This window comes from Taudactylus pleione, unplaced genomic scaffold (assembly GCF_031769625.1).
Source record: "Taudactylus pleione unplaced genomic scaffold, aTauple2 ptg000102l, whole genome shotgun sequence".
Taxonomy (NCBI): Eukaryota; Metazoa; Chordata; class Amphibia; order Anura; family Myobatrachidae; genus Taudactylus; species Taudactylus pleione.
Genome location: NW_028284504.1, coordinates 360,990 through 380,710, shown reverse-complemented (window position 1 = coordinate 380,710; position 19,721 = coordinate 360,990). Strand labels below are relative to the sequence as shown.

Here is a 19,721-nt window from a genome sequence, read left to right as displayed (position 1 = left end):
GCACTGCCAGGCTAGAGACGCCCACTGCCTCCCACTACTACTATCTCACATCCGTAATACCTGACAGTCCTGCGTATACATCGGTAACATCGAGTACCATCAGCCCCTCACGCAGAATTACAGCAGCCCTGACCTTACTTAGAAATTGCTAACCTCATTGCAGGCAGTAAGCACTCACACTGCGTATGCCGTCGCAGTGGCTAATTTATGCACGCCCATGTAACGGCGTTCAAACGGACAGGCACGCCTGCGTTTCTCCAACTACTCCCACGTCACCACCCCCAAACGCTGACTACCTGTCACTCACTATGCGATGGCTTACCGTGCTCTGCGTAATCGCAGTGCAATCGCAGTGTAGCCTTTGCATACGCACACTGCGATGCATACGCATGTGCAGTACGCAACAATCGGCAAACTGCGTGCGCGTTGCAGTTGCGATCATTAATGAATCAGGCCCTAAATGTGGTGTGAAAATGCAAAGTGTAGTAACTTGGGTTTGCATTCTGTTATATGCGATGTGCGGTGGCTTGTAGTGCTTGACGAGATGGCACAAGTTCAGTTTAACAGCCCAGGTATGTGCTATCGTGGCAGTCAGACCTTTTGTAAAAACAGATATAAAAAAAATCAGGCAAATTCTTTTCTTAGTCTTTCACAGTTCTATACAGTGCTGGGCTATTATCTATAGGAAGGGAACGGGCTGCAAAAAAACCCCCAAAACACTGTTCTTCCCCTTCCTGACAGAAGTTTTACATCCCTTGGCTGTGGGAACCCCGGGCAATGAAGAACATTAATACCAATGCCACAACCTGGATTTGACACAGAAGGATACTAGAAAGTGATGGACAGATCTGAGGACCAAGGTACTTTAGACTATGCACTTAGGGAAAAGCGTTATATAGCAGGGATGTAGCATGCAGCAGGATGAAGGATGAACACACCGTGTATAGGTTCAACAGGGAGTAGCCCTCAATATCAATTATCAACCATTACTACACTTGCAAAGTAATCCACAGTGTAGTTGCCACCAGTCAATAACTTGCCATTTGTAGTATCAGCAATTGGAGAAGTTGGAAAACAATGACATGTTGTAGAAACAGCACCGCAGGTCACGTAATGTCCAGCAAAGCAGGAGGTAGCTATTTGGAGAAGAAACTAGCTCAGTGATGGGTATATACCAGTTTAATGAAAAGGTGTGTAGAACATTTAACCATACAATCAAGTAACTGGAACAAATTATTGTGTACCAGACAGTCTCATCAATGAGACTCAGAGCAGCAGACAGGTGACAATCGAGCTCAGAGCAAGAGCACGATAATGCTAGTGTGTGAACAATATAACCGGATTGTCTGTAACAGGTGGCTGTTTAAGGTAGCTGACACCAATAAACATCAAGTAAGTATCAGCCCTCAGGTGACATCATAACATTTGACTACAATCTTTGGAAAGGTAATACAGCAGACATGTCAGCAAAACAGCAGTTGTTTAAAAAACACAAAAATACCGGTTCATCAAAACAGTTATCTGCAGATCCTAACGTGCCCCTAGAACATGTCTCCACACCTTCATTCACACCTGCTTTATAAAGCCAAGTATTCTTTTTTTTATTCTTAATCCAATAGGTTAAAAAAAAATACTTTGCCTTTTGTTTTGATTCACTATGGTCCAATGAGTTTACAACACTAAACATAAAAAGTCACATAAATTGTGATGCAGCTGCGTCCATCACTAAATTAATGTTAGAGTGACCTGTACTTCCCTTAGCTGCCAGCCAATCACAAGTGCTTTTCCAAATATCAACCAATAACATTGTGGCTAGCTGGCAAAGCCATCTATAATTATTCCCCACTTGTGTCAAAGTACATTCCCAATCGGTCAGTATATTTGTTGCTCACATTATTATTATTATTATTATCCTTTATTTATATGGCGCCACAAGTGTTCAGCAGCGCCTTACACAGTACATAAACAAGTAATTTGACAAGCGATTTACAGTACAAAACAATACAGGATGGACAAGGATAATAAACATTGCAAACACTAGTCACCATAACACCCAAATAAGCAACAGAGCATAAGCAACCAAGTGTTAGGTGCCCTGGTGGGGGGTAAGACGTAGATGAAAGTAAAGTAAGGAGAATCACAAGAGGGGAGAGGGCCCTGCTCGTAAGAGCTTACATTCTAAAGGAGAGGGGCAGACAAACAGGTGTGACACAGAAGGGGTAAACAGGGAGGAAGGAGCATGTTGCAGCAAGTTAGAATGGGAGCTGGAAGGCTTTGATGAAGTAGTGGGTCTGAGAGTTCGTTTGAAGGATTGTAAAGAGGTTGAGAGTCTGGTGGGGGAGAGGAAGTGAGTTCCAAAGGTCGGGAACAGCACGTGCAAAATCTTGGAGGCGGGAGTGGGAGGAAGTAATCTGTTGGCATGAGAGGCCATTTGTTGAGCGAAGAGGGTGGACAGAAGAGTGAAGGGAAATTAGGTCAGAGATGTAAATGGTAGAGTAATGGGTGTGGGCTTTGTAATAGAGTGTGAGAACCTTGAATTGGGTTCTAAAAGGGAAAGGGAGTCAGTGGAGGGCTTGTAGGAGTGGGGAGGCAGATGTAGAGCGTTTGGAGAGGAAGATGAGTTGAGCAGCAGCATTGAGGACAGACTGGAGAGGAGAGAGATGGGAGTTGGAGAGGCCAGATACGAGGAGGTTACAGTAGTCCAATCTGGAGATGACCAATGAGTGTATGAGGGTTTTAGTGGCATCCTGGGTGAGAAAGGGTTTGATCTTGGAAATATTTTTGAGATGGAAACGACAGGACTGTGAGAGATTCTGGATATGTGGTTTGAAGGAGAGGGAGGAGTCCAGGATAACTCCAAGACAGCGCACTTTGGGGCTAGAGCAGATAGTTGTGCCATCAATTGTTAAAGAAATAGTGGGGAGTGAGGATATGTTGGAGGGTGGGAAAATGATCAGCTCAGTCTTAGACATATTAAGTTTAAGAAATCGCTGGGACATCCAGGAAGAGATAGCAGAGAGACAGTTGGAGATACGAGTGAGGAGATCACTTGTTACCTAATCACAGGCACCAGGTATAGGTATAATCATTTATAGTTTGAATAGGGGTCCTTTCTCTAGAAATACTGTTTTCACAAAAAAGGATTTAAAAAATTGCGGTTTTTATTTTGTTTTCCATAAACGAACAGTCAACGACACATCACAAACCTTGTTCTTTGTAAATTTTTTGTATATTCATTAAAAGGTATTTTTTTATTGTATTTAGCCCTATGCATTCATAATACAAGCTGGTGGTCTTAAGTGGTGATTTGGGGACCTATTCATCATAACTAAACATTCTCTCGAGGCAATTAGTCGCATGGAGTTCTACCTAATTCCTCTCCTTAAGTATGTGTTCTGAAAAGCTGTCATTTTTGCGATGACAGCTTTTCGGGAAATATATACTTTTCCCTGCCTACACTACCTTACCGCAACTGTAATCAGTGCTGTGCATGCGCTGTTCCCTTCACAAAAGTGGCGCATGCGCAGCACAGATTATAGCTGCGATAATTCTGTGTCCACCCCACTCTTGCCCCCTTCACTTACCTGGCCGTCTGTAGCCGCGGATCCTGACCTCCCGCCGTCCCCGGTCTGTAGCGGACAGCACGGCCAGGCAGAGGGGGCTGAAGATTTTAAAAAAAAAAACACTTTATTTTGTTCTCTGAGCCACAGTGCTGAGAGAACACAGAGCAGCAGCCGGAGCCTAGAATGGGAACAGAGCAACGGAGGGAGCCGGCAGAGGACCTGCCCAGCTGAAAGCAGGTAAGTGTAACCCGCTATATGCCACCTCAGAGTGGCGTATAGTAACACCATCAAATTCCGAAAATACATAATTTTTGTAATTTGATGAATAGTATAATTTCCATATCCCCATCCCCATACTAATGTATAAGGAGTGTGGAAATTAACGCAGGGGGACTTAACCAGGAGATATCAGTGAAATCTCCTGCGTTAAGTGTCTTCATGAATACTAAAATAACGGTAATTAAGGAAAATGTCCTTAAAACCGTTATTTTAGTGTAGATGAATAGGCCCCCTGGTGTTTTATTATATATTTTTTTTATAAACTTTGAGCATTTGTTGGACAATATTTCTGATGTTTATAGAAGATTTCAGGTTGCTGAATATGACAGTGGCTCATGCCTCCAGGATTTCTTCAGAGCACTTCCTCTTCTCTGGAACTCTCTCTCTACAGTCTATTAGACCATCCTCCGGCTCTCAACATGTAAGTGATCACTGATTACTCCCTTTAATATTTTCTAGTCACCATACATCCTATCAACTTGCCCCCTTTGAGTCTACATCTTGGGGCATATTAATTAACTACCGGGTTTTAACCTGACATGACAAATTATCATCGCTTATTGCACCAATAACAAAGTAAGGTTTGCCGGGATGTATTAAAAAAACATATGCAGGGATGGACGGGCTCCAATAGCCCATCCCTGTGATGTGTTAAAGTAAAGTGATTACTAATGTGATCTTCCTGGTTTGGAGGTTGGCTGCGCTCCTGCGCATGCAAGGTCATCAGACCACGCATTTGCGAGTGCCCATTGCCATTGATAAATTAGGCCCCTTGTGTTTGGCTCTTTTTAACTTTTGTATTGCATTGCTCTAACATATGCTGTTATGTACCTCTTACAAATCCTATAGTACTATTTAAAATTAAAGCACTTTTTAAAAATAAAACAATGATATACACACATGCTGAGCACTGCACCCTACATTTACTTTTATATAGCATTACCAATGTGCCATTGTCTTTTCTTTTCTTATTTTTAAATGCTATATAAGTTTTTTCCTTTTCAGTCTGAAAGTGGTGCCAAACCTTCAATTGGGAAAAAAAAGTGCATTTTATAAACCTGTTAGGCCTAGCATGCACAGTCTAGCTCTAGGTTCACCAAGCTGAGAAGCTCAAAGGGAGGGATATTCTTATTCACCCCAATGGGAAGCTCACAGGGAAGGAACATCTTATTTACCCCAATAGCAGAGGCTTCACTGGGTCTGGTAACACCCGGTGAGCACTCTGGATATCCTGGCCGAGAATGGGGCACATCCTAAATAAAGGGGCGTGGCCTCGCAGGGTTTCCCGATAACATCACTCCGGGGGCAGCACATCGCCGGAGATGCTGGGCTGCCCCTGGAGACTCGGCTGTCAGCACTGTCGGCTCCTCTTCAATGACAGGAGCCGGGTGCTGCAGGAGAATGTCACACTGCAGCACCCAACTCCTGTCACTGCAGAGGAGTCGGCATTTTGGTGTCACCCCCTTCGGCGCGCACCTTTCTCAGGACGCCACTGCCCAATGGGAAGCTCATGGGGGCTGGGGGAACTTCTTATTCACCATAGTGGGAAGCTCACAGGAAGGGGAACTTCTTATTCACCCTAATATGAAGTTCACATGCAGGGAAATTATTCATCACAATGGGAAACAGCTCACGGGGGAGGGGGGGAATTGTTATTCACTCCAATGGGAAGCTCACAGGGAGGGCAACTTCTTATTCACCATAATAGGAAGTTCACGGGGAGGGAACATCTTATTTATCCCAATTGGACGCTCACTAGGAGGGATGTCTTATTCACTTTGAGATCTATCCTTAGCCATCTCATTGGCCAGCTTATGGACAGGGAACTACTTATTCATCCCGTTTGGAAGCTAGTGAGGAGGTAACCTCATATTCATCTCAATGGAAGTACATATAGAGGGGACTTCTTATTTATCTCAATAAGAAGCTCAGGGAGTCACCTATAGTGCTGAAGGGAGAAAAATTAAAAAAAGTATATGATCATTGAACTACCCCTTTAGCTCTGCTTGGATACATTGCTATTTCTTATTAATTATACATTGTATATCAACTCAGCTTATTAAGTAGCATGTGGACAGCACAGACGGTGTAATGGTTAGCGTTACTGCCTCACAGCACTGAGGTTGTGGGTTCAATTCCCACCACAACCCTAACTGTGTTTGCGTGGGTTTCCTCCGGGTACTCCGGTTTTCTCCCACACTCCAAAAATATACAGGTAGGTTAATTGGCTCCCAGCACAAATTAACCCTAGTGTGTGAGCATGTGATAGGGAATATAGACTGTAAGCTCCACTGGGGCAGGGACTGATGTGAATGGCCAAAATATTCTCTGTAAAGCGCTGCGGAATATGTGTGCGCTATATAAATAACTGGTAATAAATAATAAATAAATAAATAAATGTGGTGCTTATGCATTGCTAGCACTTCTACAGAATATGTAAGTATCTTTATACTGTATTATAAATACGCCTAGGCTCCAGATACAAGTGCCAACATTCTCTGTCAACCACGGGCTGCAAACAGTTATCTTTAAACAACATAGGGAGAACCACGGGTTGTTGATCGCAGTTAATCAGGCATTTACTGCAGAATTATCTGGTTGGTCTGAGCATTTTTTCTGCTGTTGAAGATGTTACTAAATGGCAATTTTCCAATGTTGTACAAGATAAATGTCTAACATCAATATGTTAAAAAGGACAAAATCAGTATGCACACATCACCTCACTTTAGTTATTGTTCCCACCAAAGAGTTTTGTCTCAGCACAAATGGAGCATTTGATTAATCCGTCTGTGCTTGTTATTGGCACATGTTATGAGTAAGATTCTTATTGGCAGTTCAATATTTAAAATATCCTACCTCTGCTGAGGAAAGATGTGGTCTATCACTCCACATAATTAGCACACGGAAACTGCCCTACATGCTCACCTTATTTAGTACTAATTTACAGACATTTCAATGGGCAGTATGAAGTAGATCACTAAATTGTAATTCATTTATTTATATAGCACCAACATAGGGGCTGAAGCAGCTTTGCATGCTAGTTCCACTTACATTGCCTGCACAGAACTAGTCGCCAATATGCCAAGTTGTACGCATCTATGCGACTACACCACGCCTACCTGGTTTGACATGTGAAATGACCAGCGTAGAGAGCCGGCCCTGGGAAAGGGGCATGGCTTAATCATGGGAGGCATGGCCACGCTCGCTTTAAAGAAAAAAAACATTTTTGCGAAGCAGCACTGAGTGCTGGGAGGGGGGTGCTGTGAGCCCCTCAGCCCGACGCTAATCCAGGGGGGTCGCGATCAGTGTGATTGCTTCTCCCCACAGGCAGAGGAGCGAGCAGTCTCCCACTGCTGCCCTGCACACAGCAGCGTGTGCTTGGCTGCTGACAGGTATGGGGGGATCGGAAACGAGGCGCCGTCGGGACCCTCCAACAAGTCCAGGCCCGGGTAATGAGTACCCGCTCCCAGGGCCGGATTAACAATGGGGCGGGTGGAGCTACAGCTCCCATGAAAGTAGGCCTACAGGATCCCCTGCAGTACACAGTGACAGTGTTGAAAGGAAATTTTTTTGCTGTCACCACCCACAGCCCAGCACATTTTCCTCCGGACCGGCCATGGCATCGTCTAGTCCAGTGGTTCTCAAACTCGGTCCTCAGGACCCCACACAGTTCACATTTTCCAGATCACCTAGCAGATGCAGAGGTGTGCTCATTACTCACTGACACATTTTAAAAGATCAACAGGTGGAGCTAATTATTTCACTTGTGATTCTGTGAGGATACCTGCAAAATATGCACTGTCGGGGTCCTGAGGACCAAGTTTGAGAACCTGTGGTCTAGTCCACCCCTTGACCACCGAAGCCATCCAACGCTCCGCCCCCTACTCGCACCAAGCTCTGCCCTATACTCACACCAAGCTCCGCCCACACCATCCGAATTTGTGTGACTCACTAGTGTGGAAGCCCCCTTGTCTCTGTAAACTCTGCCTCCTGGTTGCCCTACGCTCCGCCCACGGCCTTCCAAAGCTGTGTTCCCAGAGTGGGAATCCCCTTGTCACTATAAGCTCCACACCCTGTTCGCGGTAAGCCCCTCCCCCAGCAAACGACGCTGTGTCACCAGTGTGCTTATGTTTTAGCCCCTGGTCTTTATAAGCTCTGTCCCTGGTCACCTGGAAATGTGCCACTAGTGCGGGAGCCTCCTGGTCATGTTAAGCTCCATCCCCTTGATGAGACTCATTGGGTCTCACACACCAAGCCATACTGTGGGTGCAGGCAGCCCTTTTTTTCTAACAAAACCTTCCTAACAGCCATCTGACAGCAGCAAACTGGCTACCCTGGAATCGGGACCAAGAACCGGATTGTAAACCTGCAACCCAGGAGGGGTGAATGGTATATCCAAATTTTCCCTACTTGGTTGTATTCCAGCATATGGTGATTTAATAGCATTAGGGCCTGATTCAGAGATGTACATAATCCTGTTGGTTTACATAGATCTCTGATGTTTGTGGGTCTGCGTATGTGCAGATTGAGTCCTGCATGATCACTCACAGTCCCCCCTCAGCATGATTGACATTGCGACAATGCTCACATCTGATGCTACATCTTCGGCTCAGTGTTGCATGAGGAGGCGTCTTTTTCTTACAGACCCTTCCTGCAGTATTAGAATATTTGAGCATCACTGCTGCATCCAAAGACACAACAGTAATGTTCCCTGCATCCATCTCTGAATCCGGCCCTCCATTCACTATGGAATAGAGATACAGAGCACTTTACATATACATTTGGGACCTGTGAGAAGCGTATAATTCACCAACAGGATTCTACAGGAGCTTCTAAACATTATCCAACCCTATTGAGTGGTTAAGTGTGTGGACTTGTCCCTTTTTTAAACTATATTTTTGCATTTTTTTATGAATGTTATATGTCGTTGTGTCGTAAGTTTCTAATTTGTATACCAGTATAAAGGCCATCACAACATACATTTCTATTTTTTATTTCCCTATAAGATCTATAATTTATTTCTATGGGGCATATTTACTAATTATCAGGTTTCAGACCCAATAATTAGAAATTCTTATCGCCACTATTTGCGGCAATAAGAAATTCATCTTCCCCCAAATGTACTAAAAATCACATGCAGGGACAGGGGCTCCAAAAGGAAATGATCAAAAAAACAATAATTTCCCTTCTATATCCGAGGCCATTCTACACATGCACGGTCAGCAGACCATGAGAACGCCTGTCGTTTGGGGGTGGCCCCACTGACATCACGAGTGATGTCAGTGGAGAGATTCCGGCTGTGTTAGAGCCGAAATCTCTCTGGGGCTTGCGGCCACGAGACCCTACCACAAGGGTCTCGTCGAAAGCCCAATGGTCGCGATGGTCTTGACCATCGCGACCATCATCATGGCCGCTCGGTGTAGCTGTGGGTGGTCACCCACAGCTATGCGAGCGGCCAGGAGGCCTTTCTAAAAAAAAAACCCGTCCCTGATTCAGAGCGAGCGCTTTGTCAGAGCGACCGGGTCTGAATCAGGCCCTGAGAGTGGGCAGATTTGTTTAATCCCAAAGACTGCAACAGTGAATCAAATTATGGACAATCTAAATCAGGGGCCAATTAATGAACAGTATGCTGCAAATTATATTGTGTGGGCTACGTAAACAGTAGACCTGTCTGTATGACATTGTTATCTGGTGCAAACAGAGTGAAACTCCTTCAGTTTGCTCAGAAACACAGGAAATGGACAGTAAATGATTGGAAATGGGTCATGTGGTCTAACAAATCTTTTGCTATTCCATCCTGCAATATATGTACATATCTCTTGCTGCTATTATACTCTGCAAAACACATGCAGGTTAATATATTGCTATTCCATTCTGCAATATATGTTATGCTGCAATTCCATACTGCCAGCTGCATGTGTATCTGAGTTTATAGCTATACCATCTTGTAGTATATCTGTTGTTTACGATTGCCACTATTTTATGTAGTTGTGTTTATATGAAATCGTATTGTGTTAGTGTTCGCAGTGCACGCTGCTCTAGTGTTCCCGCTAGTCAGCAGGCAGGACACGGAGGGTCCAGAAAGGATGGCTGGCTTGGACGAGAAGAGGAGGGACATGTCCTTGTGACACATCCCAATTTGTCACGCTTGTTGCGTGCCCAACACTTATGGAGATACTGGGCTTCCCCCAAGCTCTCCCTTCACGGTGAATAGATGCCGTGTGCATGCGCACCTCAACTATTCACTCAGTGGGGATCGATCACTTCAGCTTTTTCCACTCGCGGGACACCTCAGCCTGCGGGTGGAGAAGGCTCAGGGCAGGAGAAGGATATTTGGTAAAGCAGTGGCTTTTTAATAGCAGCAAAAACTGCATACGTCAAAAACTGCACCATAGCATACGTAAGGTTAGGCCTGGACACATACAGGCACATAACCTAAAATAAATAAACAAACAAACAAACATAAAAGTCTCAGCACTCCTTGTGCTAATCAGTCAGCAGTGGCTTGCAGCCACAATTTGGGCATGCTCTCCCAGCGTAGCCCTTGGACCATGGCACTACAACACTATGGGCCTGATTCAGAGCCGGACGCAATTTGCGGACGGTCGTTCAGGAAAAGGGGGTGGCTATTCAAATGAACCGTTCGCTCTTTGCGGTCTGTTCACGCCTCTATGTCTGAACGAGCGAACAAAACTTGCGGTCAATTTTTTGAAAAAATACGCCCCCTGGCCGCTCGCATCCTACGTCATGTCCGCTATTTATTAGATTAATCGAGTACATCGACCAGCGTATGAACTGCTCGCTATTCTTGTGGTTGGTTTTTGCTACCACAATCTTGCGAGCAGTTCTGGCTATAAAATAACCCAGTGACGTGGTCAATGACGCTGCTGTTTTAATTATGCACACCCCTAAAACACCCGTTTTGACCTTTAAGCACGCCTGCGTTCGGATCTCCACTCCCCGTTTTCAAGCACCTTCCCCTGTTACCACCCACATACGCCTCATTCTGTCACTCAAATTATCAGGCATTCGCTATTTTGCGAGCACATGAATTTCGACCGCACTGACTGGTTCGCGCATGCGTATAACGATCCGTACGCATGCGCAGTTGGGCAAACATCGCTCGGAGTGAACGAGCGGCCGCTTACGAGCGGCTCTGAATCAGGCCCTATGTCCCTACTTCCTGGCTGCTAGTCAGCATCAGGGCAATGAGCACCAAGTGTGTGTGTTTGAAACTCTTCCTTTGCTCCAGTGATTAGTCCAACTGGGTCTGTGTAAATGTGAAAACCTGGAATTCTACACCTCCACTGCTAATGCAGAACTCACAGGCTTCACTCCAGCCTCCTTTGGAGGGGTCTGATTGTACCAGAATGTGGGTAATTCAGGTGAGAGACAACCCCTCTCACCACTATATATATATATATATATTAGGGGTGTGCACCGGCCACTTTTCGTGTTTTGTGTTTTGGTTTTGGATCTGGATCTTTCTTCGTGTTTTGGATCTGGATTGGTTTTGCCAAAACCACCCTTCCGTGTTTTGGGTTCTGGGTTTTGTGTTTTGGATCTGTATTTTTTTTTAAAAAAGCATAAAAACAGCTAAAATCACAGAATTTGTAGGTTTTTCTGCTCCTATGCTATTATTAACCTCAATAACCTTAATTTCCACTCATTTCCAGTCTATTCTGAACACCTCACACCTCACAATAGTGTTTTTATGTCCAAAACGTTGCACCGAGGTAGCTGGATGACTATGCTAAGCGACACGAGTGGGCGGCACAAACACGTGACCCATCTAGGCGTGAAACTGCAGTGGCAGACAGGATGGCAGTTTGAAAAACTAGGCCCCAAACTGTACATAATGCAAAGAAAAAAAAGAGGTGCAAGATGGAATTGTCCTTGGGCCCTCCCACCCACCCTTATGTTGTATAAACAGGACATGCACACTTTAACAAACCAATCATTTCAGCGCCAGGGTCTGCCACACAACTGTGGCTGAAATGATTGGTTCGTTTGGGCCCCCACAAAACAAGCTGGCAATTAATGTGTCCCTGCACAAACTGGCTCTATGGAGGCAAGATGTCATCCTCATCCTCCTCATCCACCGATTCCTCACCCTCTTCAGTGTGTACATCCTCATCCTCACAAAGTATTAACTCGTCCCCACTTGAATCCACCACCACAGGTCCCTCTGTACCTTCTGGAGGCTGGTCTCCCTGGAAGAGCTGATAATTCATTTTGATGAACATCATCTTCTCCACATTCTGTGGAAGCAACCTCCTACGCCTTTCGCTGACAAGGTTCCCGGCTGCACTAAACACTCTTTCGGAGTACACACTGGAGGGGGGGCAACTCAGGTAAAATAGAGCCAGTTTGTACAGGGGCCTCCAAATTGCCTCTTTTTCCTGCCAGTACAGGTATGGACTGTCTGCCATGCCTACTTGGATGCTGTCACCGATGTAATCCTCCACCATTCTGTCAATGGTGACAGTATCATATGCAGTGACAGTAGACATGTCAGAAATTGTTGCCAGGTCCTTCAGTCCGGACCAGATGTCCAAACTTGGTCCTGCCTGTCCTGCATCACCGCCAGCGGGTTGCTTAGGATACCTAAGTTTTTTCCTGGCAGCCCCAGTTGCAGGAGAAAATGAAGAAGGAGCTGTTGACGTGTCACGTTCCGCTTCAGCTGACAGTGTGTTCACCAGCAGGTCTTTGCACCTCTGCAGGCTTGTGTCGGCCGGAAAGAGAGACACCACATAGGCTTTAAACCTAGGATCGAGCACGGTGGCCAAAATGTAGTGGTCTGATTTCAACAGATTGACCACCCTGGAATCCTGGCAAAGCGAATGAAGGGCTTCATCCACAAGTCCCACATGCCGAGCGGAATCGCTCCGTCTTAGCTCCTCCTTCACTTTCTCCAGCTGCTTCTGCAAAAGCCTGATGAGGGGAATGACCTGACTCAAGCTGGCAGTGTCTGAACTGACTTCACGTGTGGCAAGTTCGAAGGGCTGGAGAACCTTGCACAACACGGAAATCATTCTCCACTGCGCTTGAGTCAGGTGCATACCCCCTCCTTTGCCTATGTCATAGGTGGATGTATAGGCTTGTATGGCCTTTTGCTGCTCCTCCATCCTCTGAAGCATATAGAGGGTTGAGTTCCACCGTGTCACAACCTCTTGCTTCAGGTGATGGCGGGGCAGGTTCAAGAGTGTTTGCTGGCGCTCCAGTCTTCGGCACGCAGTCGCTGAATGGCGAAAGTGGCCAGAAATTTTTCGGGCCACCCAAAGCGTCTCCTGCACGCCCCTGTCGCTTTTCAGAAAATTCTGCACCACCAAGTTTATTGTGTGAGCAAAACATGGGACGTGCTGGAATTTGCCCAGATGTAATGCCCGCACAATATTGGTGGCGTTGTCAGATATCACAAATCCCCAGGAGAGTCTAAGTGGGGTAAGCCACTGGGCGATGATTTCCCTCAGTTTCTCTAAGAGGTTGTCGGCGGTGTGCCTCTTACTGAAACCGGTGATACACAGCGTAGCCTGCCTTGTAACGAGCTGGCGTTTCTGAGATGCTGCTACTGGTGACGCTGCTGCTGTTGCTGCGTAAGGTGATACATCTACCCAGTGGGCTGTCACAGTCATATAGTCCTTAGTCTGCCCTGTTCCACTTGTCCACATGTCCGTGGTTAAGTGGACATTGTGTACAACGGCATTTTTCAGGACACTGAGGACACTTTTTCTGACGTTTCTGTACAGTCTCGGTATCGCCTGCCTAGTGAAGTGGAATCTAGACGGTATTTGGAACCGGGGACACACTACCTCCATCAATTGTCTAAATCCCACTGCACTAATGGCGGATACCGGACGCACGTCTAACACCAACATAGCAGTCAAGGCCTCAGTTATACGTTTTGCTTCAGGATGACTGCTGTCGTACTTCATCCTCCTCGCTAAGGACTGTTGGAGGGTCAATTGTTTAGTAAAAGTAGTGGTGTTCCTACTTCCTCTCTGGGATGATGAACGACTCCCAGCAGCAGCAACAGCAGCAGCGGCAGCAGTAGGCGTAGCAATGCAGGATCCTCCAGAGGAATCCCGGATAGGAGAGTCAGTCATGCCAGTGACATGGCCTGCAGGACTACTTCCGATCCTGACTAAGGAGGAAATTGACGAGGAGGGAGTTGACGGTGTGGTTTGCAGGCGCTTGGATACAACAGGACAACGGGATTTAGGTGTCCCTGGACTGCTTACGGTCTTAGCCAAAGTTTCTGAACTTGACAGTAACTTTTTATGAACGCGCTGCAGGTGCCGTATAAGGGAGGATGTTCCTAGGTGGTTGACGTCCCTACCCCTACTTATTTCACCTTTACATATGGTACATATGGCAAGACAGTTGTTGTCCGGATTTGGATAGAAATATTGCCAGACCAAAGAGGTGGAATGTTTGGTCTTCTGCCCAGGCATGACCGTGATGGGCTTTTTCATCCCACGGACAACAACTGTCTCCCCCGGAGCCTGATTTAAACAAACCACATCACCATCAGAATCCTCCTCGCCAACTTCCTCCTCAGCGCCAGCTACACCAGTATCCTCATCCTGTTGTACTTCAACAGTGACATCTTCAATTTGCATATCAGCAAGTGGACTGTGGGTGCTCCTTTCAGCACTTGCAGGGGGCATGCAAATGGTGGAAAGAGCCACCTCTTCCCGTCCAGTGCTGGGAAGGTCAGGCATCGCAACCACCACCACACTTGGACTCTCCTTGGGGATTTGTGATATCTTCTTAGAAAGCACAGTTCTTCGCTGTGCTTTTGCCAGCTTAACTCTTTTGATTTTTTTAGTGGGAGGAGGGCTTCCATCGTCATGTGAAGCTGAACCACTAGTCATGAACATACTAGGGATCGACCTTAGCCGTTCCTTGCCACTCCGTGTCGTAAATGGCATATTGGCAAGTTTACGTTTCTCTTCAGCTGATTTAAATGTCTTTTTCAAGGTCATTTTCCTGAACTTTGCCATTTGGGATTGTATGTGCCCTCTACTATGACATTGGGCATCGGCCTTGGCAGACGACGTTGATGGCATGTTATCGTCTATGTCATGACTAGTGGCAGCAGCTTCAGCACTAGGAGGAAGTGGTTCTTGATCTTTCTCTATTTTATTTTTATCGGAGAAAGTTTGGTCCTCCATTTATGTTATATCGATTTGATATATACGTGCGGCTAAACACAGAAAATAATTTTTTTTTTGGTTTGGACTGGAGTGTACTTTGTGGGTTACAGCACCCTTTAACGGTCAAGCCAGCCGGCCCTTTACTTATGACACAGGCGCACTCTTGGCACTACTTTGTTGATGCACGTGCGGCTACTGCGCACACAATTCACAAACACAGAAAATAATTTTTTTTTGGTTTGGACTGGAGTGTACTTTCGGGGGTTACAGCACCCTTAACGGTCAAGCCAGCCGGCCCTTTACTTATGACACAGGCGCACGCTTGGCACTACTTTGTTGATGCACGTGTGGCTACTGCGCACACAATTCACAAACACAGAAAATAATTTTTTTTTTGGTTTGGACTGGAGTGTACTTTCGGGGGTTACAGCACCCTTAACGGTCAAGCCAGCCGGCCCTTTACTTATGACACAGGCGCACTCTTGGCACTACTTTGTTGATGCACGTGCGGCTACTGCGCACACAATTCACAAACACAGAAAATAATTTTTTTTTGGTTAGGACTGGAGTGTACTTTCGGGGGTTACAGCACCCTTTAACGGTCAAGCCAGCCGGCCCTTTACTTATGACACAGGCGCACGCTTGGCACTACTTTGTTGATGCACGTGCGGCTACTGCGCACACAATTCACAAACACAGAAAATAATTTTTTTTTTGGTTTGGACTGGAGTGTACTTTCGGGGGTTACAGCACCCTTAACGGTCAAGCCAGCCGGCCCTTTACTTATGACACAGGCGCACGCTTGGCACTACTTTGTTGATGCACGTGCGGCTACTGCGCACACAATTCACAAACACAGAAAATAATTTTTTTTTTGGTTTGGACTGGAGTGTACTTGGGGGTTACAGCACCCTTTAACGGTCAAGCCAGCCGGCCCTTTACTTATGACACAGGCGCACGCTTGGCACTACTTTGTTGATGCACGTGCGACTACTGCGCACACAATTCACAAACACAGAAAATAATATTTTTTTTGGTTTGGACTGGAGTGTACTTTCGGGGGTTACAGCACCCTTAACGGTCAAGCCAGCCGGCCCTTTACTTATGACACAGGCGCACGCTTGGCACTACTTTGTTGATGCACGTGCGGCTACTGCGCACACAATTCACAAACACAGAAAATAATTTTTTTTTGGTTTGGACTGGAGTGTACTTTCGGGGGTTACAGCACCCTTAACGGTCAAGCCAGCCGGCCCTTTACTTATGACACAGGCGCACGCTTGGCACTACTTTGTTGATGCACGTGCGGCTACTGCGCACACAATTCACAAACACAGAAAATAATTTTTTTTTTGGTTTGGACTGGAGTGTACTTTCGGGGGTTACAGCACCCTTAACGGTCAAGCCAGCCGGCCCTTTACTTATGACACAGGCGCACTCTTGGCACTACTTTGTTGATGCACGTGCGGCTACTGCGCACACAATTCACAAACACAGAAAATAATTTTTTTTTGGTTAGGACTGGAGTGTACTTTCGGGGGTTACAGCACCCTTTAACGGTCAAGCCAGCCGGCCCTTTACTTATGACACAGGCGCACGCTTGGCACTACTTTGTTGATGCACGTGCGGCTACTGCGCACACAATTCACAAACACAGAAAATAATTTTTTTTTTGGTTTGGACTGGAGTGTACTTTCGGGGGTTACAGCACCCTTAACGGTCAAGCCAGCCGGCCCTTTACTTATGACACAGGCGCACGCTTGGCACTACTTTGTTGATGCACGTGCGGCTACTGCGCACACAATTCACAAACACAGAAAATAATTTTTTTTTTGGTTTGGACTGGAGTGTACTTGGGGGTTACAGCACCCTTTAACGGTCAAGCCAGCCGGCCCTTTACTTATGACACAGGCGCACGCTTGGCACTACTTTGTTGATGCACGTGCGACTACTGCGCACACAATTCACAATCACAGAAAATAATATTTTTTTTGGTTTGGACTGGAGTGTACTTTCGGGGGTTACAGCACCCTTAACGGTCAAGCCAGCCGGCCCTTTACTTATGACACAGGCGCACGCTTGGCACTACTTTGTTGATGCACGTGCGGCTACTGCGCACACAATTCACAAACACAGAAAATAATTTTTTTTTTGGTTTGGACTGGAGTGTACTTTCGGGGGTTACAGCACCCTTAACGGTCAAGCCAGCCGGCCCTTTACTTATGACACAGGCGCACGCTTGGCACTACTTTGTTGATGCACGTGCGGCTACTGCGCACACAATTCACAAACACAGAAAATAATTTTTTTTTTGGTTTGGACTGGAGTGTACTTTCGGGGGTTACAGCACCCTTAACGGTCAAGCCAGCCGGCCCTTTACTTATGACACAGGCGCACGCTTGGCACTACTTTGTTGATGCACGTGCGGCTACTGCGCACACAATTCACAAACACAGAAAATATATTATTTTTTTAGCACTTGGGGGGAGCACCCCTGATGGACAGAGCACCCCCTGGACAACACTACAGCACTCCTTTAGGACTGGGACACTGCACAGGACTTTGGAGTGGACACAGCCCCTATGGAGAACTGACTGCACAACACAGTCCAGCCAGCCCCTATGGACTTTGAAGTAGTGGACACAGCCCCTATTAACAACAGCAGCACAGCACAACACAGCCAGCCCCTATGGACTTTGAAGTAGTGGACAACAGCAGCACTACACTACACTACACTACACAGCCCTAACTCCCACCCTCCCTCTTCACTGTCCACAGCCGAGTGAGAAAATGGCGCCGACGTGTGTACCTTATATAGGATCCAAAACCCGCGAGACTCGGAAGGCGGGAAGATGACGTTTTGCCTCGATTTCAGATCCGAGTCAGGCGGGAAAAGTCGAGCCTGACTCGGATCGGACTCGGATCGGGGGGGCTCGGGGGGGTTCGGATTTCAGAAATCCGAACCCGCTCACCCCTAATATATATATATATATATCAAGCCAAGGACCGCACTCACATACTAGAATTCTCAAAATATCCTTGGGTGTCACCCATGCCGTCCAAATGGAGAGTCCAAAAATATATAGAAAAAATAAGGGGCACTCACCAGATTAGCACATAAGGTATCAAAAATGTATTCCTCACATATTGAGCGGACAGGTAAAGCAATAGTGTCTCCTGAGATGGCGTTATCCAGGGTCTCCCTCCGGTTCCCCGACTCCTGCTCTGCTCTAACAGGCAGAGCAGAGCCAGTAGCTGGGCTCCAGTGATCAGCTGTGGGTCTAAACAGACCACAAGCTGATCACTGCTAAAAAAAAAAATAGTAAAAAAAAACCCCTTACCTGAGTCCAGAGCCAGTGATCGGTGCTCCGGTCAGCTGGTCTCCCGACTCCTGCACTGTGACCTTGGTCAGCTGCTGCATGGAACAGCTGACCGGGTCACAGTGTAGGATGGGAGATCAGCTGACCGGAGCCCCAGAGGGAGGATATCACTGGAGCAGCGATGACCGGAGGTAAGTAAGGTGAGATCACGGGGGCTCGCAACGGGCGGTTTGGGGGGGGGGGTGATCTCTTGGGTAGCGGCAGCCTGTTGGCGCATGCGCGACACCTGCAAGGGATTTTTAATAAATCACGGTGATATTGCCTGAATTCGCAATGCAAATTCTGTCGGAAATATCACACTACAATCTGCATTCTAAATGTAGTAAATAGAGCCCTTAGGCTTGTAAGAAAATACCTCCCCCAAGCACAGCAGCTATTATACACCTAGGAATTACTTTGCACAAATTGGAGTTAGGGCCTGATGCAGAGGTGGACGCAGTGTTGATGCCGCACAAAAGCGGACGATGGTTTCAGTCTGTGCATGCGTCCGAGTCGCACTGTGCATGCGATGGTCGCACTGTGCATGCGATGGTCACTGGCGGACTTGTTCAGGCGGACATGCTTCGCCTCCATAGAGCTGGTGCAATCTCCGATGGTGCAACCGATGAGCGACCAATGGTGCATATATATATATATATATATATAAATATTTACGCACGGTGGCTGATTTTCACTGCAGCCAGTGGACATCACTGTACAAAGTCCATCTGCCGCAGCATTAGCATAAAGACGCTGTCGCGTTGCAGCAAAAGATGCAGTCACAGCTGCAATACCGAGCACCTCTGAGTCACACCCTAATTGTGCTAATCTGGTGCAAGAGACATGTGACCACATAAAATGTAATAAACTAAGGCATTAATCCAGTGCACTCAAGATAGCATACCATTTATATAAATAGAGATTCAGGTCCCTACACCCCTCCCCTATTCCCATAAGCCTTCTTACCTCCTGTTTTGTCCCTCTTTCTCCCTGTTTTGTTTTCTCTCTATACCATCTTATTCTTACCCCCATTCTCTCCCTGCTTGCATTTATATTAAATACTGGTCCACTCCAGCTCCAGAATGTTTGTCTTCACTCTGTGTAGGAGCTGTGTGTACTGTAAAATGTATCCGCACTGCAATGTTCTGTGTAAAGATTACCCAACTAAAAAATCGTGAGTGTATGTGCAATAATTCTACATCAATGGCATAAAGCAGACAATTCAAGTGAAGCACGTTCCAAACATTGGTATGTTTATGTATAAGAGAAAAACTCTGGGATTTGTATTTTCCTATTTTTCCATGTACCTAAAATCATGAACTTTCAAAATGCCAGAAGAGCCAGACCGAAAGCTGTGGCTT

The 19,721-nt window shown here is 46.4% G+C and overlaps 1 protein-coding gene across 6 annotated transcripts in view; it reads left to right on the top strand.

Moving 5' to 3' along the window:
• The window catches only part of HDAC5 (histone deacetylase 5), a 115,482-nt gene that overhangs the window by 20,774 nt on the left and 74,987 nt on the right, over nt 1–19,721 (top strand). Inside the window, exon 1 of one of the 6 annotated variants that reach the window (XM_088470620.1) lies at nt 844–860. The exons of 4 other annotated variants lie outside the window; for them this stretch is intronic. The gene's annotated coding sequence lies outside the window, so the exon portion shown is untranslated. Of the gene's footprint in view, nt 1–843; nt 861–4,245; nt 4,264–19,721 lie in introns of those variants that run through there. One more of the 6 variants, XM_088470621.1, reaches the window with a different exon arrangement.